Source organism: Chrysemys picta, chromosome 2 (genome assembly GCF_011386835.1).
Source record: "Chrysemys picta bellii isolate R12L10 chromosome 2, ASM1138683v2, whole genome shotgun sequence".
NCBI classification, from domain to species: domain Eukaryota; kingdom Metazoa; phylum Chordata; order Testudines; family Emydidae; genus Chrysemys; species Chrysemys picta.
Genome location: NC_088792.1, coordinates 200,101,625 through 200,128,424, shown reverse-complemented (window position 1 = coordinate 200,128,424; position 26,800 = coordinate 200,101,625).

The window sequence follows — 26,800 nt, the reverse complement described above, 5'->3', positions numbered from 1 at the left end:
CCAAAATCCTTTTCCCTGTATAGAGTTAAGAAGCTCAGGTAACCTGGCTGGCATCTGACCCAAAGGACCAATAAGGGGACAAGATACTTTCAAAACTTGGGGCGGGGGGGGGGGAAGGTTTTTGTTTGTGCTCTTTGTTTGGGAGTCGTTCGCTCTTGGGACTGAGAGGGACCAGACATCAATCCAGGTTCTCCCCATCTTTCTAAACAAGTCTCTCATATTTCAAACTTGTAAGAAAAAGCCAGGCAAGGCGTCTTAGTTTTACTTTGTTTTTCTCAACTTGTAAATGTACCTTTTACTAGAGTGTTTATCTTTGTTTGCTATACTTTGAACCTGAGGCTAGAGGGAGGTCCTCTGAGCTCTTTAAGTTTGATTACCCTGTAACGTTATTTTCCATACTGATTTTACAGAGATGATTTTTACCTTTTTCTTTAATTAAAAGCCTTCTTTTTAAGAACCTGATTGATTTTTTTCTTGTTTTAGATCCAAGGGGGTTGGATCTGTATTCACCAGGAGTTGGTGGGAGAAAGAAGGGGGGGATGGTTAATTTCTCCTTGTTTTAGATCCAAGGGGGTTGGATCTGTATTCACCAGGAGCTGGTGGGAGAAAGAAGGGGGGGATGGTTAATTTCTCCTTGTTTTAAGATCCAAGGGGTTTGGATCTGTATTCACCAGGGAATTGGTGAAAGGTTTCTCAAGGCTTCCCAGGGAAGGGAATCCATTTGGGAATGGTGGCAGCGGACCAGAACTAAGCTGGTAGTTAAGCTTAGAAGTTTTCATGCAGGCCCCCACATTTGTACCCTAAAGTTCAAAGTGGGGATGCAGCCTTGACAGTGAGCATTCATGGTCCACCATACAATTTCCATACCCAGATGTGGCCCTTGAGCCAAAATGTTTGCCCACCCTGCCTCTGGACTATGAGCATTCTAACCAAGGGATTGAGGACCTTCCAAAAATTTGGAAGCAACCAGAGCCTTGACTTAAGCCAGCAATATATTCCATCACTGCTATAAGCCTGAATCAAGAACTTCGCAATTATTGTATGTATTTGATTCATTTAACCAACTTGAACTCTCATCTTTCATTCTTTTTTATAAATAAACCTTTAGATTTTAAGATACTAAAGGACTGACAACAGCGTGATTTTTTGGGTAAGATCTGAGTTATATATTGAGCTGGGTAGGTGGCTGGTCCTCTGGGATCAGAAGAACCCTTTGTTTGATGAAACTGGTTTTAAAGAGCCACTCATTTTTAAGTCTAGTGTTTTTGGTGGTGAATAAGGACTGGAATGCCTAAGGAAACTGCTTTTCTGACTTCTTGTTAGCCAGTGTGGTGAAACAGAAGTTTATTTTTATTGCTGGTTTGGTATATTTCATGGGAGAATAACCACCAGTCTTGGGGTGTGTCTGCCCTGTTTCTTAGCAGCGCCCCCTGAACTTGGTATTTTCAGTTGTGATCCACTGAAGCATGGTTATAATACCCATGATGAAATTAAGGATTTTGTATTCAGTTCCAGGTTAGGATAGTGTGTGTTAAATAACCTCTGGGGCCACACATTGAAGGAGGAGGATAAAAGAAATATTGAATAACTACCCATTCAGTGAATGAGGCTGGGGTCTTAGGGTGCGGGGGGAGGGGGTGCGGGTGCGGGGAGGACATGATACTTAGAGCTGGTTGAAACTCCGAATTTTCAGTTTGTGAGAAATGTTGACATTTAGAAATTTCTTTTTATTTTGATTTGGAACAAAGACAGATATTTTCTGAATTTCCAGTTTGTGGGAAATGTTGTAAAGTTTCAGATTTTGGAATTTCAAATTTTTGTTTTGAATTTTTCATGTGCATATTTTTTGTTTGCCGAAAACAAAAGCAAAAACTAATCAGGATCACTGGGACAGCAAACGATAATGGGGAAAAATTAAAAACTTGCTGTAAGATGCACAATCTGATGATTGCAGTACTTTATCTCCTCATACAGATATGCACAAAGGTTACCTGGAACTCACCATGTGGTCAAACTAAAAATCAGATTAACTTCATTATCATCAGTAAAAGGCATACAAGGTCACTGTTGGATGTTAGAGTCTATAGAAGTGCTGAATGTGGCAGTGATCATGAACTATTAATGAGAAAGACTGAGATTAAAGTCCAAGAAAAAGATGGGTGCATATGGAGCCATATTTGATCTTGAAAGTGCAGTAGAATTGGTGAAAAATTAAGCAGCTGGTTCAAGTCAAAGTTTGCTGTAAGACAAGAAGGTATGGAATCGCCATCACTTGTCAGCATATTCTTAAATTGGACATTAAGAATGGTAGATAAGTTGGAGAGCATGACATTGGGTGATCTAGAGTTAAGCTCTTTAGTTTATGCAGATGACATTGTACAACTGGCAGACACGTTTGAATTGATTATGGTATTCATCGCTACCTTGCAAAATTGGGGTGTAGTTGGTCTGGACTTAAAATAAATGCCAAGATGTTGAAGCGGTAGTATCTTGGAAAAGGGACAGTGTTAAAATTCAGCAGTGGTGAAATTGTAGAACATGTAAAATTGTATGTGGAACTAAGAAGCTTGATCTGTGCTGCTGGTTCCATCAAGAATGAGGTTAAAAAGAGACGTGCTTTAGCTACAAGTGCAGCACAGATGTTGATGAATAATGGACTGATAAAAACCATTACACTTGGTACCAAAGTGAAAATATATCAAACCAGTGTATTAACAGCATTACTCTGTCTGGAAGCAGCTGCATTAAATGAAACAGACATCAGAAGGCTGGAGGGAGTAGAGATGACAAATCTTCAGAAGACAGCAAATGTGAAGTGGAATATTGTAAGACAAATGAAGAAGTTAGAGTCTGATGTGAAATCAGGGTACAGCATTAGTGCAATTGAAAAGATTATAATGATGGGAACACTGTAGAAGACAAACAGATGATTGCATTATTTTGTTTGGCATCCTAATGCAATCAATGTCAGTCAGACCTAGAGGCCAGTCCCTGACTAGATGGTGGGACATTCTAGCAGAGATGTGACCAGGCTGGGCTTAGTGGAGCAGCAAGCCATAGACAGAAATGAATAGTGATGCTATACTGATCCCCATGTCTGTAAAGATGCTTTGGGATAAAAAGCAAGAAAGATTATGATTTTTACATGGTTTGTAATAGTAGTAATATTATGTACTTCTCTAATATGCACTACTGACTACGTTATGCACTACTACTCCTGATATGTCTTGAAATAATGTAAAAATAACAAAACTATAAGAGTGAAAAAAAAATCCATAAAATAACATTTGAAATGAAATTTTAAAGTTTGGAAACAAAATACACTGAAATCCAAAACAAAACTTTCCAAAACATTTTTAAATTAAAAATAACTTTTCTTCATGGACATTTTCATCAAAATACATGTTTTGAACATGTGCTAATATTTTGATGAGAAAATTTTGAACAGCTCTAATCATAATACATAATACCAGCAAGAGGGCTGAAAGAAAGTTGTATAGGTAAGCATAATTCTGACATTTCCTAACTTTGAGTTATTGACTTTGTAACCTTAACATTCCATTAATGTAGTATTTTGGATGTAATATTGCAATACATTGTACATAGTAAATTTGGTAGGGGTTGTTATGGTGCCATTAAAAGCAACTAAATATCAAGGCCCTAAAGTTGAGACACCCCTCAAAATGTATTCACAGGAAAATTTCTAATGAGGTTTCTTTGTAATGATATACCAACAAAACTGGACTTTAAATGAAAAAAAAAAGAGAAGAAGAAATGTTGACATTAAAGATTCATTAGGTTTTCCATAACTCACCCTCCCCTTTCTAATAGGGGTAGCACAGAACAACATATATGGACTTAACAATTCTTCATTTTATATGAAAATGTTATGGTAAGATTAAATAGCTTTGAATTACAAATAATTAAAAATATAGCTATGTATAGCACATGAAGACAGATGAGGTAACGCTTAGGCCAAGTCCATTCTGGCATAAGTGTGCTTTTGCCGATTTTTTTCTTTTACACAAAATTGCTAATTTGCTGAAAATGTTATTGCTGACAAAACAAGGGTAACATCTTGTGTTAGAAGATGTAAGTAAAAGATACACAAACGTGTCATGATAAATAAAACCCCTCTTTTTCTGGGAAGACACAGGGCTGGGTAACAAAAACATGACCCAGAAACTAAAGCCAGCAGGAAAAATACATAAATTGGGTAATTGAAGCTTGCGCATGTGTAATATATGAGCTACCAAAAATTGAAAGGGTTGATGTGCTAAAGGCAAATTAGATAAAGATTAAATAATTTGTAATGTAGAAATATATTAAAAAACCCTAAGTGAACATGAGTCCAAACTGGAGAAACATCAACTAAAAACTGAAGGACCAGGCCGAGGGATCAAAGAAGGCGATGAGTATTATAGAAGGTGGAAGAACTTCCTGGTGTCACAGAATGTGGTAACTTGGGCACATTTACCAATTCTGTCTTCTCCGTTATCTGTCTGGCATAAATGTATGTCCACACACTATATGTGACAATTCTGTCTGAAATTGTTTGACGGCGAAAACTGATTAAGCCTAAATTGGGTGGACTTGTGACTCCGTTTCCCAACTTTTTACCCAGAACTGATTTACATGCTTGTCAAATCTCAGAGGTACAATGAGATCATTAAAACCTGCAGTATTGGGCGAACCACAGAAATGGCCAACAGATCCCAAAGAGAGCTCTATTTAACACTATACTTTCAGAAATGACATCTTAGTGCCACAGTTTAAGATGCCTGTGGAGGTATAGGTTGTTAAGTTTATCCAAGGATACCTGCAGGTAATGAATATTTTCTGATGGGTTTATTTCTAAAATGTATTCTTACAAGGAACAATACACATGAGTAAAAGTGAATCAACTCATTTTTTTCTTGTAGAAATGAAAACATTATGTAATATCTATCAAGGACACAGATCATTGCTTTTCTACATAAGGAATGGGTTCACAGGAAAATAATCCCATTCAGTAAAGTACACAGCTTGATTATGAAATAATTAAAATGTGAGGCTCATTCAGCAAAGAACAACAACATTTAATAACAGGTAGCTTGATTAGGCAAATGCAGAATCTGCCAACAACAGTGAGTTCTTGGCAAGCTTAAAGCCCTCACTTTGTATAAGGATTGAAGACAGGGTCCTGAAATTTTCAGATATTCTGACATTTGGCCCAAGTTTCAACAGTGCCCAGCACTCACAAATTGCATTGATTGCAATGGGAGCTGGCATGTCTCAACTTTGAAAAGCCTGGCCATACTACTAATAATCAGCATTATAATAGTGCCAGGAGACTCCGATCAGGGCTCCAATGTACTTTGGACTGTAAGTAAGTAAATCCTCTGATAATCAGGGTTCTGACACCCCAAAGGGATAACAGAAGGTTTAACCCTCCCACCCCCAAATAGACTGCTAAATCAACTGATTGTATACAATGTTACTTTACTGTAAAAATATATTAGTAAAGTCTTCTATGAAAGCTTGTAATGTTCTAAACTTCATCATCATTATAAGATATGTATACAGGCTATGGTTACGAATTTATACATATAGAGAACTGTGCTCATAAACTTTGGCTCCATCTCACAGCAGGGTGGTGGGTGATCAGGCAGGAGAGGCACCTCCCAAGCCAGCTATTTACACAAAAACAGACTCAAGTAATGATCCAGTGTACAACCCAGGGGAAAAAAAATATGATGGGCCATTAGAGTTAATGGCAAGACATTGAGACTAGTGTGGATTTACTGACTTTGAATATCTGTAGTGATTGAATGGGGGGGGTGGGGGAATGCAAACCCTTTTGAAATTGAAGGGATTTGGAGTGAAATCCATCTAGAAACCAAGGGAGAGCCCCTGACAGGAAGCTGCCGCTATAGGTAGGGGGTATGCTAGAAACTGTTCAAAGGCAATAGGTAATTTGTACTGGAAAATAGATTGTATCTAATATGGAAGTGTAAAGCCTGAGGTTGCATCTTAATGTTTATTTTCTGGGTAACATATATATACATATATACACACACACACACACACACACACTTTCCATTCATAGAATCATAGAATATCAGAGTTGGAAGGGACCTCAAGAGGTCATCTAGTCCAACCCCCTGCTCAAAGCAGGACCAATTCCCAGCTAAATCATCCCAGCCAGGGCTTTGTCAAGCCGGGCCTTAAAAACCTCCAAGGAAGGAGACTCCACCACCTCCCTAGGTAACGCATTCCAGTGTTTCACCACCCTCCTAGTGAAATAGTTTTTCCTGATATCCAACCTGGACCTCCCCCACTGCAACTTGAGACCATTGCTCCTTGTTCTGTCAAATGCCACCACTGAGAACAGCCGAGCTCCATCCTCTTTGGAACCCCCCTTCAGGTAGTTGAAGGCTGCTATCAAATCCCCCCTCATTCTTCTCTTCTGGAGACTAAACAATCCCAGTTCCCTCAGCCTCTCCTCATAAGTCATGTGCTCCAGACCCCTAATCATTTTTGTTGCCCTCCGCTGGACTCTTTCCAATTTTTCCACATCCTTCTTGTAGTGTGGGGCCCAAAACTGAACACAGTATTCCAGATGAGGCCTCACCAATGTCGAATAAAGGGGAACGATCACGTCCCTCGATCTGCTGGCAATGCCCCTACTTATACAGCCCAAAATGCCGTTAGCCTTCTTGGCAACAAGAGCACACTGTTGACTCATATCCAGCTTCTCGTCCACTGTGACCCCTAGGTCCTTTTCTGCAGAACTGCTACCTAGCCATTCGGTCCCTAGTCTGTAGCAGTGCATGGGATTCTTCCGTCCTAAGTGCAGGACTCTGCACTTGTCCTTGTTGAACCTCATCAGGTTTTTTTCGGCCCAATCTTCTAATTTGTCTAGGTCCCTCTGTATCCGATCCCTACCCTCTAGTGTATCTACCACGCCTCCTATTACTATTTCATCTTTGGATCCATGGTTTTTCTATTAAATAAACTGTTTATTTTTATATCCCAAGCAGGTCTCTGTTGTGCAAACTGTGTGAAGTGTGTGTGCCAAAGTGAACTGATAACTGAGGGGCTGGTTTCACACCTTTGGGGGGAGATGAACACGAGGAAATGGTCTGAGTGTCTGGTAATTAAGAACTTGAGGGGTATGGATTTGAGGAGACTCAGAACTGGAAGGGATGTTGGTGTTACCAGCCTAGTTACTCCCTGCAGGGTGAGAACCAGGGTGAGGCCTTATCCTTGTGGGCTGGTTACTGGTCTCAGGGATCTGGACCATAGCAGCACAGCACCAAGGCACCCTGCTGATACAGAGCAGGTAGTGACAGAACCCCTTACCAGTCTGGGTGATTCCCAAAACATCATAAATCTGTTTATTTATGTCTGAAAATTTGTGACATCATAGCAGAATTTTCAGAAGCAATCCATTGCTAACTTTGAACACTCAGCAGCTGACCTTCCAGTGATCTGCTGCACATCATCCATCCTTCTCGCTGGTCATTTCCTACTAAGATGACCCTCCACCATTCCTTCCATAATAACTTTCTCAAGGTTATTTCCATCTCTATGCCTAATGTAACTAAAGTACAGAAGTCTGTGTTTTGATTTCCAACATCAGGGTCTGCTTCTTTTCAATAATATTCCTAACAGACATTTATATTTCCTATCCAGGAGATATGCAGAAGTCTTGCCCAGCACCACATTTCAAAAGCTTCAATATTTTTTTCTTGTCAGCAGCATTAACTTAGGACAATACTCACATGAAACAGACGGACAGTCCCTGCCCAAAATGGAGAAATGTTGATAGACACAGAGGCACACAAAATCTGTCAGATGAAAGATGGGACAAGATCAGACCAGCAGTTACTCTCCTGAGAAGGTGTCCCAGGACGTCAGTAGGCACCCTTTTGGCGTTCTAGGGATGATCACATCCTGCACAAGAACAGTGCCCTGGGCAGGGCCGGCTCTAGGTTTTTTGCTGCCCCAAGCAAAAAAAAATTTGGCTGCCCCCCGTCCCAGCCCTGGGCTCCTCACTGCACCCCCCTGCTGCCCCAGCCCTGGGCTCTCCCCACCCAGCCACCCACACCCCCTGCCACCCCAGCTCTGGGCTCCCTCATTCCCCCCAACCATTGCCCCACACTCACACCTCCTGCCGCCCCAGCCCTGGGCTCTCTCCCCCCCACACCTGCACCCTCCTTCCGCCGCAGCCCTGGGTCACTGGTAACTTGCTCCCACGGCAGGTCATTCAGCAGGAATTTTAGATGTGCACAGAACACAGACAGGATTGGTTCCCACATGGTTACAGAACTGCAGTAAAGTAGAACAATTTTCAGCTTGTGTGATTGGAGGATATCTGGATGCATATTATAAGACTGTCCTACATAAATGAGGAAAAATTGAGGTGCCTTTATTATTCTTTTCTTCCACTCTTTCTTTCTATGGGGAATTTGCCATTGCAATATCACTGTCTTCCTTTTAAACAAACAAACAAAAAGGCAATGGCTGTTGAAAATAGCAATTCCAGTCCTAATAACCACTGGGAAGCATTTCTTGCTCAATTTTATCCTACTTTTTCTACAGCAAGTTACAGTGGATATTTGATTTGGGAGAAATGAAGTAACAGCTGCCCAAACTGAGCTTGAGCACTCCTGAATTTTGAGGCATTCAAATTTGGAAGGCAGGTGCTGGGGGGAGGGGGGGGGGGAAGGGGGCTGTGGCTCTGCGGGGGAGCATGGCAGCATGTATGCAGCAGTGTGTCTGGTGCTGCGCGGAGCCAGACATGCTGGTCTGAGTGGTACGGTAAGGGGGATGGGGGTTGGATGGGGCGGAGGTTCGGGGGGGGGCAGTCAGGGGCAGGGAGAAGGGGGGTTAGATGGGTCAGGGGGGGCAGTCAGAAGACAGACAGCAGTTGGATAGGCATGGGAGTCCCGGGGATTTGTCAGGGGACAGATAGGGGGTGGGGTCCTAGGGGGAAAGTTGGGGCGGTCTCCTAGGGGGAAAGTTGGGGCGGTCTCAGGAGGGGGCAGTTGGGGACAAGGAGAAGGGAGGCTTAGCTAGGGGGTGGGGTCCTCGGGGGCAGTTGGGGCAGGGGTCCTGGGAGGGGGTGATCAGGGGACAGGGGGGGTTGGATGGGTTGGGGTTTCTGTGGGGGGCAGTCGGAGGGGGTGGATGGTGGCAGGGTGGGGCTACCCTCCCTCCCCGTGGAGTGTCCTATTTTTTGAATGTTAAAATATGGTATCCCTACCCTTCCCAGTGCAGCTCTCCATTCATAGCAAGCTGCAGCATGAGATCTCAGCTACCTCACTCCCTCCCCCTCTTTCCTGTTGGTAGTGGCCAAGGGAATGCTGGGAAATGTAGTTCTTTCCCTGCTCCAGGGCTGGCTCTATAGGCAGGGAGCTAACCAAGGAACTACAGCTCCCAGGCCCCCCCGTTGGTTCTCAGCTCCCATGCTGGATCCCTGCCGCCCCTGCAAATGGGCTGCCCCAAGCACGTGCTTGCTTTGCTGGTGCCTAGAGCCGCCCCTGGCCCTGGGCAAGCATGTATATGAGGATTCTCCAGTTTTCTGTTGTTCCCAGATGGAAAAATGAGAAAATGGCAGGGAAGGAGCATTCTGTCACTTGTGTTGAAATCCCTGGATTGATGGATGAGTCCAGAGAGATCTCAGGGAGGGATGGCCAGGGCAGAGCAAGAGAGGCATATCATAACTGACGCCAGTCTAGAAGGATGGGCAGCATTCTCCGAGAAGTCGGTGGCTCAGGGAATAGTCCTTCTCAGAAAGAAAAAACATGCATTTTCTACAGCTGAGGGCAATAAATTATGCTCTTCAACAACTGGCCCTAGTGTTGCCAAACGGTCATATGTTGTAATGACAGACATGTCAGTCATGGTGTATGTAAACTATTAGGAGAATATGGGGTCAAGGGATCTACAAAACGCATCATCATTGATTCATTAGGCAGAGGCCCATCTATGGCACCAGCAAAGCAGAGGCTGACTGACCAGGCAGAAGAGGGGGGGGGGGGGAATCAGTCAGGTGGAACCGAGTCTTCATAATTAATTCTTCCAATTGATCATCAAAAATTTTGGAGTTCTCATTCTGGATGTGTTTGCATCTAAGGCAAACCGGAAAGTTCACTCATACTTGGCAGGAAAAAGAGAGCCAGGAGCCCGAGGCATAGATGCCCTATTGGTCAAGTGGCCAAAGGACCTACTTTGTGCTTTTCCCTCAGGGCCCATCATCACCAGGATAATACATGAAATTAGAAAGGAGGAAGCAGAAGGGATATTAGTGTCCCCCACTGGCCCAAGGAGCTTTGGTTTACCAACCTCATGAACATGTCAGTGGAATCACCATTGCTCCTGAATCTGAGGCCAGATTTGTTATCCCAGGGTCCAGTTCTTCACCAGGATCCAAGCCAGTTAAAATCTAGTAGCTTGGAATTTGAATTTCTAGAATGCCAGGGTTATGCTGCTGTTCTCATTGACACTCAGTTAACATCTAGGGGGAAAAAGTCAGACAGGGCTTACTTAAGGATCTGGTCTAAATTCAAAGCTTTGTTTAGAAAGAGACATATTCAATGTCATGTAGCCAAAGTATTTCATGTTCTGGAGATTTTAGAAAATGGGATTGACATTTCTGCACTGTCTGCAATTTTGTGTGTATCCAGAAAATCTGTATTTCCCATATACATTGCTTCGTTAGAGAAGTTCGGCTATTGCATTCTCCTAAACAGCATAGAGCTCAGTCTTGGGATTTGAACATTGTTCTCAGTGCCTTAACGCAAGCACCCTCTGAACCAATGAAGTCATTTTATTTTACTATCAAAATGACTTGTTTGAGCGCTCTCTCTTCAGGAAGAAGAGAGAGCTGGGCAATTTGTTGGGAGATTTGTCAGGTGACCCATCCTGATGTGTCCTTCACAAAGCTAAGGTGGTTTTGAGAACAGATCCCACCTTATTCCAAAAGTGAATTCAATGTTTTCATTGAGCACAACCGATCGCATTGCCTTCTTTTTGTTCAAATCCTTCTCACCCAAAGGAGAAGCTATGGCATTTGCTGGATATAAGGTGAGCCTTAAAATCATGCCTGTACAGAACTGAAAGCATAAGAAAAACAGCAGCCTTCCTGGTCTTATTTCAGCCAAGAAAAAAGGAGGTGCTAAAGCATCTAAATCAGGAATTGGCAACTTTTGGCATGTGGCTCGCCAGGGTAAGCACCCTGGCAGGCCGGGCCGGTTTGTTTACCTGCCGCATCCACAGGTTCAGCCGATCGCGGCTCCCACTGGCAGTGGTTCGCCGCTCCAGGCCAATGGGGGCGGCAGCCAGCACATCCCTTGGCCCGCACCGCTTCCCGCAGCCCCCATTGGCCTGGAGTGGTGAACCGCGGCCAGTGGGAGCTGCGATCGGCCGAACCTGCGGACGCAGCAGGTAAACAAACCGGCCCAGCCCGGCCTACCAGGATGCTTACTCTGGTGAGCCACATACCAAAGGTTGCCAATCCCTGATCTAAATCATCAGTGTCACAATGGGTATGCTGGTGCATTGCTGAGGTGTAGAGAGCAAAAGGACTCCAAACTTTAGTGTGTGTGGTGGCAGCATCATGGTCTGAGAAAGGGCAGGCCCCTTATGAGGAAATCTACAAAACTGCAACTTGATCGTCCCTGCAAACAGTTACCAAGTTTGACAATACAGATGATCTTCAGCCAGTGCAGCCTTTCATAGGCAGGTCCTGCACACTGTAGTGATTCCTTAGAGCAAGGGAATCCTATCTCTCAGTAACATCATTTTATTCCCTCCTTAGGAATTTTGTGACTGTTGAGAAAAATCTCTCACTGAGGATCTGTGGACCTAACCCCGAGACAGAATGAGAGAATTTGTGGTTGCTTACCTGGAAATTTCCCCTTCTTCAAAGGGACAGGCCCATAAATTGGGCCGTCCATTACAAAGGATGGTTTTTATGGTTAAAGTTCTCTGCGGTAGTTAACTTTTTCTTGTTGTTCATAATGTTCGCTTGCTGACTATTATTTTTGCAAGGTGCTGATGCAGGATGAGATTCATTTTCTGTTTCACAATCCGGAAGGGTAAGCTTTGGAAACATCTCAAAACTGAGAGGGTCTCCAGAAGATGGGGGCTCATCCCTCATCAGCCATCCAATTAATTTTGATTCTGCCCCCTACAGCTGCAGACAGGTGAGGACCCAGGGAACAATCTACTCACTGAGGATCTGTGGATGTATCCCTTTGAAGAAGGGAAATTTTTCAGGAAAGCAAGCACAAATTTTCCCTCTAGCCAGCGTTTCTCTGTCCTTGGTTTTAAGTCAGTTGTGGCACACTTTCCCTATTTCTTTTAATTTCTGTTTTAACTTTTCTTCCTAACAACTGTTTCATCACCACTGATCTCTGTTTCTAATCTTGGCATTGTGGTTATATTTTCTATTTTTGTTTCTTAATTTTAAAATGTTTGAAAAAGTTTTCCCTCCGTTTTTTAATCTTTCCCTTTTAATTAGATTTTCATCCTGCCACCCATCCCTCCTGCCCCATTTTCCTTTGTTCAGTCCCTTTCTTTTGTCTCTGTATACCTTTTATAATTTTTTGGCCCCCTGACCGTCGTTATTCTTCTCAAAACTTAAATGCAGAGGAAGAAGAATTCTGTAGTGGTCACAGCACAAATAAGATCTGTTTTTAATAGGTCTTTCACATATACAAAACCTTGCCTAGATCAGGGAAAGCGATTTATTCTTCATTGCATTCAAACCCAGGAAGTTTGAATGGGATCAGTGTTTGAGCTTTGGGATCACCGGTTCTTAAAGGAGTCAGAATTGGCTTCATTGGTATGTGCATCTCATAGATACGAATCAAAATTGCTTTCCTTGGATCCTGTACATTTCTGTTGTGGATTAAACCATTGGTCCATATAATTCAGCATACATTCAGCAATGTTCAGCTTTAGATAAAGGCAACATCCCTTCCCTATAATCCACATGACAGTTATGCAATGTTACACATCATGGTAGTGGGAAAGAATTTCTTCTTGGTCCTCTGATTTATCTTCTCATGCCCTGATGTCAGAAGTTTAATTATTCCTATCAATTTAATTTGCAAAACTACAAATGTTAGGAACAGAGATGAGTCCAAGCAGCAGGTTGAAGATCTAGAATTCCTTCTGGGGTTTTTGGATCCAGGGTTTTGATCAGACTGTTATATAGAAAGAAACCAGCCAGGAAATTCAAATCTTGATCTTGGTTCAAATTCAGAACTCTACTCACAAGTTCAACTAAGGAGTTTGGGCTTTTGGTTCAAGCCCATCTTTCATTATTAGTGCTCACAGTGTTTGGATTAGTAGTTTCCTAACTTTGACTGACTGTCTGCACTATAAAGGCAGTGTAAAATACTTCTAAATTTACCACACTTTAATCTCCAGAAGGTATGTTGCAGTAAAATATTGCTATGAACTTCAGTTGATTAGGTTGTTTTTCATTCTGTTGCTTTGAGAAAAGAAATGAGGGCATAGCCACCTTAGAAAAAAGGTTGTCATTAATCAAAGCAGTCCGTAGGACCAGTACTATTTCTTGGTTTCCAACATACTATCAGGCTATGGAAATAGCAGCATATGGATATGAACACAACCTGGTGAAAAATGAATGTGTTTGGTTAACTATGGGAGGCACATTTTTCCAGCATGCCAATGTTCCTTTTTGGGCTATGGATTATAGCACAATCCCTGCAGCAAAGATCTTAAATATACTGTAGCTAAGAATAAAAGACTACTATTGTTTCACATCTTCAATGAAATGAATCAGAACCATGAAAGCTAATCTCTTCATGGTTTCTGATGCATCAAAATAACACCTTACCACTACAGAATAGTCACATTGGAGATATGAGAGCAAGAGGATCTGTCCCTGTCCAACAAGCTGATAACATTTCCCCTCTAAAATAAGAAGTGAATTCCTTCTAGATTAAGATTGGGGTGGAGTGGGGGGAGGGGAGAGGAAAGGGAGAGAGGAGAAATTTATTCTAGAAGCTTTTTCTCTTAAGAATTGTACTGAATAGTTTCTTCAGTAACGTATTTTTCTTTTGTTAATTAAGTGGAAGTAATAGCTATGTTGCTGAGGGCCCCTTTATTTTATGGGGTGTAATTAATAAATAATGTGCTAGTTTAATAATTTCACATGTAAATCATATTTCTATACCATTCAGAATCCACTCGTTCACCTGTGTGTAAAATGTGAGAGGAGAATGGGCATAATTATCTATCACTAGGAATATTTTAACAGACTTTTCTTCTCACATCAAAAAGTCACCCACCGTTGACTAGAATAGACAATCTTTACCACCAGAAATGTATAGGTTATCCAGTTCAAACTACAAATTGAAAGTGACTCACACAAAAGTGCTATTCAATGAGAAATTAATAAGTGAAAGTTATTAATTTGACAGTCATGAAATGTCACACAGTCATCAGTTCACATGTGTCAGAGTTTCCTTTCTTTTTCTAAGCACCAATACTACTTTACACTAGATGGTAGGAAACCATTCTCTTTAATGCATTTAGTAGAATCCCAACAAAACCTTAAAAAGTGGTGAGAATAATGATGAATTACTTGAGCTAAAATTAGAATTTTTAAAAGGCATCCTCTAGTCCCAAACAGTTCACTCATCTTTCACAGAAAAGACTGGTTCCACTGTGCTGTCATGGTAACATGAACCTTTGATCAAATAAGCATTAACTGCGGAGTTACAAGTCAACATCTTTCTCCTCACAGGAAATAACAAAGGGGAAAGGGGTTGAATCCATTTTAATCATAGAAAAGTTCAAACAACTCCCTTGACCAGTCCATGTCAGTTTCATGACAGATCTGCTTTCAAATCAATACCACCTACATGATTTGGGAGGCATTATGTCCCAAGATTTGAGTTTGGAAGAGAAGCTTGTTTGCTATGCATACTTTCTATTTACTGTGTAAGTAGCATATAAAAAGCTCTCGTTATAGCTGCATATCTATGTGGCATTGTTGTATGTAGGCTAAATGTTCTTCAGAATTTGATGTTTACCTACTTTTTAACAGAGTGAGAAAATATTTGTTTTATCTCACCCACAAATATGCTAGATGTTTCAGAGAAAATAAGTCCCTCCCTAAAAAGTTCACAGTCCAAGGTCCCAGTTTTGCAAGTGGATGCGTTAGCAAAGGGACCTGAATGCACGAGAAGTCCCATTGAAAGTGTAGGGTATAGCTGAGAAGTTCGATTCCCAAAATGGGCTGGCAGGCTCGTGCTAGCTCAGCTTGAGCAAGTGTGCTGAAAATAGCAATGTGGACATTGTGGCCCAAGTGGTGGCATGGGCTAGCTGCCTGTGCTTGGACCCAGGTGGTCAGAGAGGCGGACTTGGGTGGCTAGTCCAAGCCGCTGGCCGTGCTGCAACATCCCCACTGATTGTGTTAGCTTGCTAGTTTGAGGTGAGCCAGCATGAGTCTGTCTGCCTGTGCTGGGAGTCCCATCTCCCAGTTGCAATGTAGACATACCCACAGGAGCTTGTGTTCGGCAATCTACTTGCAGAACTGGGGAGTAAATGATTGACTTAGTAGTCAAATGAAGTTACAGTATGCACTAGGAATGAGGAAAGGGTGTGGAGAAAGGAGGATTATAGATGACGGAAACAAAATTGTCTGCTTACTCATTCCTATAACTCAGCCATTTAAACAAACATAGTCCAGTGCATACAGCAAGTCCAAACACCTGGGGGGAAATCCTGGCCCCACTGAAGTCACTGGCTAAACTTCCATTGATTTTAATTGCACTTCAACTGGATTTCAGTCCTAGGTAGTTTCCTGGTTCTGTGACTGACCTGTTGTAGGACTTTGGGCGTAGCTCTCTGTGTTTCAGTGACCCCATTTATCAATTAGCTTCTGAGTGCCTTGTTTTCAGCACTGGAAGCAGAACACTCCTCATTGTGGATGAGGGAACTGCCACAAAAGCAAACCTATTTTACGGGGTGTATGTAGAGAGATCACAATTAAATTTTATTTTGGCTATTTGTAGGCAGGAGCCGTGTCTTTGTTCAGGAAGTTCATTTTTTATTTTCTCCGTTTTTCTTTTTTTTAAGACAGTGCTACAAAAATACATGAAATTAAAATACCTGTCCATTATTTCTACCACCATCCTTAAACTAGAGGTCAGTATGGGGAAGATGATAATATAAATAATATAACAGATGCTATTATAAAAGCTGTCCCCCTTATTAAAGTAAATAGGGGAAGATTTCTCATTCTCAGTGAAGTGTCATTGAAGGTAGAAATTCTTTCAAAGATACTGCAGGGCACCAATTAAAAAGTCAGAAAAAAATGTAAGCTGGCTGCAGTTTATATATATTTTTCTTTTTCTCAGAGAGAATTTTCTCACATCTCTGCTCATGTAAAATTCTATTTACTTAATATGGGATATTCTGTGTGCCCAGTCACTCAGATAAAACAATTTCTGGCTTCAAAATTAGGCTTAAATCTTGTATAAAAATAAGATCATTCATACACTGCAAACTTTCACAAGCATTGCTATGAACAGCACTGAGTTTACATTCATGCATGGAGTGAGAGAGTCACTTTGCATCAGTAATCGAGGAAGAGAGATTTTGGGATTTCTCCCAGGAATCTGAATTTAGGGTAGTTTCATCCTGCATAGCTCAGACTTATTTTTGAGGACCCATGAAGGCTGTTTCTCTATAGGGGTGCACCTGTGCTTACCTGATAGAGGTGTGGCTATTGAAATGAATCAGGCGACTCATTTCTATAGGGCACTGATAGTTAATGATGGTCCTGACCTTACTGAACTGCTTAATATTTTGTATTTGTACAAGTAAATCAGCTTAGAACTCCACCAGTTTAGCATTTCAAGCGTCAACAAAACTTGATCACTTAAAATGGCTAAAATGTGATTCATTTTGCTTTTACAGATAACCACTTAAGGAGTTCAGTCTGGCGAGGAGCTACTTCTGCCTACCAGTAGCAGAGTGGAGCTGCTAAATTCTGCAGGCTCTCTGGGTACCATCAAACGCTCTCACTTCCCTGTGTAGATGCAGTAATTCTAGAGTCTTAGGTGTTACATTTGCTGTTGGAATGTGTAAGGTGAAATTCCACATCACTATATTCTTTAACCACATGCATGAACTGTAAGGGTAATCTAATATTTAATTTAAAATTAAATTAACTGGTAATTTCAATACTTTTTAATGCTTAATTATTCTTTTTAACTGTAATGATCTTGATATGTGTTTTGAATAAGGGTTATAATTACTTACCTGAGCCTTTTTTGTGGGGGATACAAGCCTGTCAAAACTTTGTACTATTAAAATGTATCCTAAACAATGTAATGGTATCTGAATCCAAATCAGAGTAATTTTTTGAAATATTTTACTCTGGGCTCATATTTGCTAGAAGTGTTTTATCTTCAAATTGAATAATCAAGCAAATCACTCCAAGCCAACTACTAAGGTAAAATTGCTCTCGCTAATAGTCTAAATTATAAATTCCTTTATAATTCCCTTTCAACTGTTAATTATATTTTTGAGCTAGTCAGAACATATCAATTCCTTGAGCATAGTGGGCTGATTTCAGCCCTACAAGCAGCAAGAGACAACTCCGATTGACTTAAAAAAAGAAGTTGCCTTCACTTACACTAGCCAAACTCAGCCCTGGTTTATCTACATTTATAGTGCCAGCTCCTGAAACCACACGAATAACTTTACTCACATGGGCAGTTCCATTGTCTCCACTCTTATGGCAGCCATGGCAACAGACCACTCAGCTCCAGCAGGGCCGCCCAGAGACACATGGTCCCAGGCCCTGTTCAGCTGCTGCAGCAACATGAGGAGACCCTTAGCCACCGAAAGCATTTAAAGGTGAAACCATTGCTGTTTCTCAAATGCTTAAGATGCATAATCTTCTTCTGAGATGTATATTTGGAAATATTTTGTATCAAAATGCAAGCCTTCATACACTAACTGATATTGTTGTTATATGAAAAGTAAGATGTTTTATGTACAAATATAGCAAGGTCATTTGATGCTAAACTAAGGCTACATCTACACTACAGGGAGGGGTCGATTTAAGATACGCAGCTGAATTCGACGTATCGCAGCCGACTTACCCCGCTGTGAGGACAGTGGTAAAATAGACTTCTGCGGCTTCCCGTCGACGGCGCTTACTCCCACCTCCGCTGGTGGAGTAAGAGCGTCGATTCGGGGATCGATTGTCGCGTCCCGACGGGATGCGATAAATCGATCCCCGAGAGGTCGATTTCTACCTGCCGATTCAGGCGGGTAGTGTAGACCCAGCCTTAGTAATGTCAGAAGCCATTTAAGTATAGAGTATTTATATTAATGGGGAATTAATTAATTACTGGCATGCACAAGCAAACCCTCACCCAACTGTGGAAGACAAGAAGCATCTCTAAAAAATTGTTATCAGAATCAACAACTTTTAATTTAGGCTTAAAGACTTTATAAGAGTTATTTACAGTAATTTAAAATACTTTGGAGAAATAGATGAGGAATAGGAGTGTTTTGCACATTTTTGAAGACAGAACTTCATTTTCTGTTAAACTAAGAAAAGTGAAAGAATCTCAGAAAATGGACTAAAGAAGAAGAGAATTAAATTAACTTTGAAAGTTCTCATGCTTTCTCACCACAGGAAAAAACAAAGACAATTAAAGGCAGACTGCATATTCAGGAGCTGAAGATGTCACCTAACTAAACCCTGAAAGCATGGAGACAATGAAAGAGTGACAGCAACCCACTTTGAATCTAAACAAGAATGGAACAGGTGTGTTTTTGTATAATTTCATGGAAATAGGAAGGAGAAGAATACAAAAAAGACCCCCAAATCCTATGAAGTGAAGCATACCACAACTCATTCTATTCCTCTTTACAAGGAAGTTGCTGCAGCCAGCTAAGAAAAACAGAGAAGACTCAAAAAGAAACCAACCTCAGGAAAACCTCTTCCAAAACTCACTTCTTCTTAGTGAGAGAAGACTAATTTAGACACTGCCAAGGGATTTGATTTAAAACTCTTGTAATGATTTAATTGGGATATGAAAGTACTGTTTCACTAAAATACTAAGTTTCTCCTGTTAATTAACAAGTGGTTAGACCATGTATTCCTGAAGAGAAGACAAGGGCTAAACATTAGTACAGAGAGAAACAGTGAGATTTAATTGGATTTAAGATTCTTAATATTCATAATTGGCTTTTCTCAAGACAGCTCCAGATTCTTCTAAGTAACTGAAATATTTTCTCCAATTTCACATGATTTAGTTAAGATTGCCTACTTTGCCCAGTTATAATTTTATAATTTATAATTATTAACAACCAACAGGATCCAACTTTCCTTAAACAAAGTTCTTTTGCTCAGCTATAAACCTCAGTATATCTTAGATTTCTAAGGCAGCTAGCATCACAATAATTTAGGGAAATAAGACCTTGGTGTCAACTTTGCAAGAGAAAAGTGACAGGTTCACTTTCAAGGGTGTAGTCTCTGTTAAAAGCTCTCCAGAGAGAGGTGTTACAGAAGAGATTGTAACCGAAGTAACCAGTTTATCATTTGTGTTGGTTTAATGTTTTCTTTTCATTTCTTTAATACTGAAATAGCCATGGCTAGCAATTGTAATTGTTTTACTTGGCCTTGATCATGGTCTCCTCAAAGATAGATAGTGGAACCCCTCTGACTAAAATAGCGGAAGCCATACCACTTAGTTGGCAGTAAGAGAAACAATTAGTAAGAGCTGGCCTCTCATTTCATGTTTCTCTAAATTAAATATTATTTAGTAGCTTTTAAAATAAAATTACTTGGTGTCCAACCATTAAAATTACTGTTTTTGCCCCACAGTTCCCTGCTGAGAAAGTTCGACCAATTTAAGTGCTCCCTTATACTCTGGTAGAGTGGGTGAAGTGGGCCTATTTTACCCCATTTTATGCACTGGTGTGCAGCTAATCACATGAATAGGCCCAAGGTGAGCAACTGGATCACAATCTGATCTGGAATATTTTTAGTAGTGTCACAGCAGTTTAGTGTCATACTGAAACAAAGGAAAGTTTTGTCAAATGAAGGAACTTCAGATTTGATTAAACAAAGAGCATTCAATCCAAAACCAAAATTGTATGAACATAAAAAAACCTCTTTTGATCTTTAAATTGTTCATACCACAGGAATTTTATGTTAAAATCTTCTCCTTTGTCCCCAGTGTCTTCAGCCTACCAATCAGGAAAACTCTGAATGAGTCTAGCTCTGCTTAAAGAGCACGTCACTTGCTGGCATATCAGAAAGCTGCCTAATTAGCAGTTCCAAGATCCCTTCAAATTAATTTAGCCTTTTCAGACACTCATGTGATTCATAGTAGCAAAGAACAAATTATTCCATTTTAAATGTAATCTGATTTAGTAGCTCCTGGTACCAGACATTTTGTCAGATGTGATTTTTCCAAGACATATCACTTTACTAGCTGCATCAGCAATGTAAACTTCATTTTAATTAGAAAAAGACACTTATAGTACTTGGGAAATCTGCTCTCTGGTCTCTTTCTCTGTTTCCAAAACTCATATGCAATGCCAGTGACAAGACACATGAATTTACAAGCTTTAAAAAATGAGTCTTGTTGAGAACTACCGTTTTACAGTTAATACTTTTGCAAATCTGAGTAATTAGGCACCATGAAGTACTGTTAAAAGAAAATACAGAATACAGACCAATAACAAACAGTTATCAATTAACATATATCAATTAAAATTAATATTTTACAGGAAGATTCTGTTTTGCAGAATTATTTTGCAAAAGGCACCATGTAATTTAGAAATGAAACTGCTGTATTCAATCAGTACTTTAAAATATTTATAAACATGCCCTGTTGATCCATTGAGCTTTGGATAGATTTTTTTTTTGGGTAAACTCTGTCACTTATGGAAAATTCACATTTAAGGAACTGTGTGTTGAACTACCATAATCATCATTATTATATGGTTATTTAATTTTAAGACTTTATTGATGTTCATCCAATAAGTGCAATTTCTCACAGATGACATTTACTCAAAGCAAGATTGCACATCAGAGGGATGGATAAATATTAAAATGTGACTCAACAAGGTGATGTACTTTCAAAGTGCCTATGAGTAATGCCATTATTTATCCAGATGGATCTCAAAACATGGGCCTAGAAGTCAGTGCCATAAAATGTACCCTAAAATCACTATGTAGTGTTCAATGAGAGGATAACTCTTGTTGTATTTACACTTTAATCTGTTGAGTATCAGGGCTACGGATATGTCTACACTTGGAGCTAGGGGGTGTAGGGGCATTGCCAGCAGATCAAGGAATGTGATCATTCCCCTTTATTCGACATTGGTGAGGCCTCATCTGGAATACTGTGTCCAGTTTTGGTCCCCACACTACAAGAAGGATGTGGAAAAATTGGAAAGAGTCCAGCGGAGGGCAACAAAAATGATTAGGGGTCTGGAGCACATGACTTATGAGAAGAGGCTGAGGGAACTGGGATTGTTTAGTCTCCAGAAGAGAAGAATGAGGGGGGATTTGATAGCAGCCTTCAACTACCTGAAGGGGGGTTCCAAAGAGGATGGAGCTCGGCTGTTCTCAGTGGTGGCAGAGGACAGAACAAGGAGCAATGGTCTCAAGTTGCAGTGGGGGAGGTCCAGGTTGGATATCAGGAAAAACTATTTCACTACGAGGGTGGTGAAACACTGGAATGCGTTACCTAGGGAGGTGGTGGAGTCTCCTTCCTTGGAGGTTTTTAAGGCCTGGCTTGACAAAGCCCTGGCTGGGATGATTTAGCTGGGAATTGGTCCTGCTTTGAGCAGGGGGTTGGACTAGATGACCTCTTGAGGTCCCTTCCAACTCTGATATTCTATGATTCTCAGCTTGAGGAGACATACCCATGCTAGCTCTGATCTAGCTAGTGCACTGAAGATAGCATGGCTGCAGCAGTGCAAGTGATGGGAGGGTCTAACCACCAGGACCTATCCAAGATGGTAGGCATGTACTTAGGGCTGCTAACCCTCCTGCTGCTTGTGCTGCTGTGGCTATACTCTATTTTTAGCATGCTAACTCTGTCCGAGCTAGCGGAGATAGGTCTTCTTTGAGCTGAGACTCACACCCCGGCTCCAAGTGTAGGCATACGCTGGGAGGCAGGAAAGCAGAAACAGGAATTGCAAGGAGTAATGCTGCAACAGTTTTGAGCTGCACATAGAGTTTTAGTGCTTGTTTTTCTGCAAAAGAACTACTGCTCGAAAGGTAGAGAAATATGCCTCTCTGGCTGAAACCTTGAGAGCTAAGGGTTACCAGGTCCAGACACATGCACTGATCATTGGAGCCTTAGGTGCATGGGACCGCAGTGACACTTTCTGTTTCCTTCACATCAGATACAATGAGCAACATCCCAGTTGTCTAAAGATACATCTACACTTTGAGATGTACTAGCTCTGATCAAGCTAGCGTGCTAAGAACAGAGCGTAGCTGCGGCATCACGAGTAGCAGGAGGGGTTAGTGCCCAGAGTCTGATCCTCTCCATGATGCTAGGCACATACTCAGGGTGGCTAGTCCCTCCTGATGCTTGCATGGCCATAGCTATGCCCTATTCTCAAAACAGCGTTAGCACAGGTATGTCTCCTTGATCTGGGAATTAAACCTCCAGCTCGAAGTATAGACATACCTAAGAGCTTCATGCAATGAGCAAATGGATGAAGAACAGCTGGCTGAAGCTGTATGTGCAAAAGGCTATGCTGATGCTGGTGGGGAGATGCTCTAACATCCATTAAAAGTGTGAGCCTGCCCTCACATTCTTAAGATAGTAAGCAGCCTGGCTGTCCCCCTGAATTTCTCAATGCTGGACAGCCAAAAGGCTATGAAAAATGTCATTTTTAGTCTACAGCTGGCATGAAGACTCTATCCCCTCCAGCTGGATTCTGACCTAACCACAGTAATCCACACGCACATAAACACCAGGCTTAATTACTTTATGGCTCAGTATCTCAGTAGGAAAAAGTCAACCTCAAAAAAACTACAGCTTGTTTGAAACACAAACAGCCTGACCATTCAGCAACATAGGCAGTTGAGAGCACATCACAGCCACCCTTTTATCGTGCGTGTTTCCCTCTGAATAGTGGATGAAATTCAAGGTTTTTGTCCTCATCTCCAAAATTATCTTTGGCACTAGGCTTAATTGTTGGAGGAGCCACCTCACCCTATGTGATCATAAGATCTCATGATCATGATCAGCTACTGTCATGAGACACTGGTACAATGAAGCTATCAGCCTTATGAGTGAAATTCATGTGTGCAAGAAACAGAGCTGGCTTGTGCATGAATTTGAAATCCAACCCTGGAAGATATTGGGTTGATCATGAACCTCAATGCCTTCAGAACAAAATGCTAAATGCACTTTTTCAACCAAGCTGTCCCACACCACCACCACCACCAAGAACAAGCAACTAAGTCCAGGCACAAATGAAGAGGAGAGAGAGAAATATAGCTGTGTGAGTTCATGTCATCATTTTGAGAGATACTCAGATACCGCAGTGATATATATTGCATGAAAATATAGACAGACAGAACTGTCTCTAAGCAAACATTTTCCTTGAGGGCCATATGCCCACATTCTCCTTTTTTCATGAGTCAACATAGTTATATTTTAAAAAGTCCATTATCAATCACTGTGATGGGGCATGCTCTGTTGCTTTCCTAATGCCCAAGAAACCTCTCAGACTTTGTCCATTACTTGCAACTTGGTGTGATTTATTTTATATTCCCAACACCAATACCATGTCATGCAGCAAATTATTTACACTTACAATTTAGCCCTTTCTCACAAGGCCAAACAGAAAGAGATCTCTCTCTTCTTTCAGCTCTCTGACCATACTAGGCCAGATCATCATCCTCCACAGTACTTCCTTCCTGTGTCCTTCTTATATCCCTCAGCTGACGAACTAATTGGCTCATCCCGCCTCCCACCTGATTAGTCAATTAGCTGACACATCCCCAATCAGACGTCTCCAGGGGAGATGATTGGTGGCTAAGTGATCAGAGTGATGGCTGTCCTGCTACCTCCCAGCACTTTGTCACAAAGGTGACTGCAGTGCACTGTGACATTCATTCTATTTTGTAATACTGAGCCATTGCTGCATTGTCACAGCATCATGGTCACATTTTCAGCCACAGTTTTGGAATATCCACTAACTTCTTTCAGAAAGCATATGAAAGTGAAGAAAATCAATACTACTTTTAAGTATATCAGAACAAAATTCAAGGAACTCAAGACACAGCTTAGGCTTAGTGTAAACTACAGGCAGATTATGTCGACCCAGTTATGTCAGAGTACACACTACAGGTTTGTTCCTGCTGATGTACTACTGTGTCCTATTACACCGACATAATAACTCCACCTCCACGACAGGCATAGGGCTTATGTTGGTGTAGTTAGGGCAATGCAGTGTCCATGTAGACACTGTGGTACTTACATCGGCTGTTGGCTAGAGCCGTGAAATAGACAAGAAAGCTGGTCTGTCACCGGGGCGAGTGTGGGGCTACAGCTAGAACCTGACTGCCCCCACGGTCCCTGCTCCCAGCCAGGCTGTGCCTGCTCTGCTCCCCACTCAGAGCCTGGCTGCCCCTTGGCTCACTGCTCCTGGCTCCCAGTCCAGCTACTGACCAGGCTGCCCGTTCCCTGCTGCCAGCTGGGCTGCTGACTGGAAGCTCCTGGCTTCCCACCACATGGAGTACGGCTGCTGCCTGGGCTTTCAGTTCCTCACGGCAGCTGGGAGCCTCAGTGCAGCCACAGGGTGCAGCCTGTCTTGGAGTGGGGAACTGGGTGGGTGCAACCTGTCAGCTGTCCAGAGGCACCTTGCTCCCCGCAGGGAGCCTGGCAGCTGCCTGGAGGCTCCCAGGAGCTGGGTGTGGAGTTCTCAGCTGGGAGTTTGACTGCTGTGGAGAGCCGAGAGCCCAGGGGGCAGCCGAGCTCCCAGCAGCAGGGAGTCAAGAACCTGAGGGTAGCAGGGCTCCTGACAGGGAGATATGTGTGGAGCAGAGAGCCCAGACTCTCAGCTCAGTACTGGGTTTATAATGGCGCTAAAGGCGCTGGGCCCCTGCACAGCAGGGGCCCTCTTGGGCCTGGTGCGCTACTTCTGCTGCAGCCCAGTGGCTGAAGTGCTGGCTTTGCTCTCCAGCCATTCCCTGATGACCCAGACCCTGGGCTTCTCCTCCCCCCCCCACCACTTGCTCCTCCTCTCAGCTGGCTGGCTGAAGGCTCCTCTCATCTCCACCCCTCCCCCCGCTCTCTGTCACTGGCAAGCAGCCTGCCAGTGATGGGGGCGGGAGAAAGGAGCCCTCAGCCACTGCCCTGCCGCTCTTCCAGGTTGCCGGCGACTGACAGTATGCCGCTTCGGGCTCCCCTGGGGTCGGGAAGCCCGAAGCCACGGACTGTCGACCAGCCACCCGGAGTGGAGTGGAGTGGAGCGGAGTGGACGGAGTCCCTGCCTGCTGCTCAGCTGTTCTGCAGCAGATGGGGGGTCGGGGGGGGGAGGAAGAGGAGAGGCGAGCTGCAGTGCACCTGAGCTTTCCCAAACCCAGTGACCCACTTGCACGTTGTTGGTGGGTAAGGTGTGGTGGGGAGACACCAATTTCGGGGGTCCCTCCAGGCGCAAAGTGCTGTGAACAGGGATCCCTATGCTGTCACATCACCTGGACTGGGGATACTGTGTCAGCTGATCCCCACAGTCTCCAACCTACCTGGGCAGTACAGCAGACATGGCCCTGCCCACTAGCTGCTCTCCATTCCCTAACCGACCCACCACTTGCTTTCCCTGCCCCCTGCTTAGGGCTTAAGGCTTAGCCCTCCCACTTTTAAAAATGATTTCTTGCCCCTCTCCCCCATCAGGCTTTTCTGGTACCCCTGTTGTCAGGTATCCAGTTTTAGACTGGAAACTCTAGTAGAAAACGGGACCCGAGTGTCCGGTTAGCAGTGCTGACTGGAAACTAAAAGTCCGGTTATAGGAGTAACCACATTAGCCTCCGCTCCTCCCACTCCCAACACCCCCCCAGAGGGCAGGAAGAGAACCTGTCCCACTGCTGCTGGTGATGTTACCAGATTTGCCCTTTACTTTGGGGGTATGCTTATTTATTAGAGTTACTCTTCTGGGGGAGGGGTGTTCTGTAATTCTATCAATGTACTGCTTGTGTCACTTGTGTTCTCATATGGAGTTCTACTTCTCCCTTCTGCAAGTCCCCTCCCAATGGAGCTATCCTGCAGGACCTAGGTTCCCCAGGGCTGGGTTCCTCCAGCCCCAGACTCAGATGAACACACACACACACACACACACACACACACACACACACACACACACACACACACACACACACACACACACATTAACAGAGCAAGTCTGAGCGGACCGGGTCAATCAGCACTCTCAAGCTGACCGCTTCTATGTCCCTGGACTCAGTGGGCTGGGTCAAGCAGGATTTCCAAGCTGCCACCCTTATATGCCAGAGGTATCGCACCGGAATAGAGTAAGCCTGAGCAGGTTGGGTCAAACAGTACTTCCAGGCTGCCACCCTTGTATGTCACAGATTCAGCACGTTCCTATCCCCACTTTCACGTTACAATTGTACTGGTAGTAACCCACTTGATGAGCAAACCCCACAGTATTTTGGGTGCTACGGGGATCTTTAGCTTAGGTAAGAGGAGCGTTGCTGTAGAGTAAATGGGGAAGCCAAAAACACAAAAGAGTAAAGTTTAGAGAGAGAGGG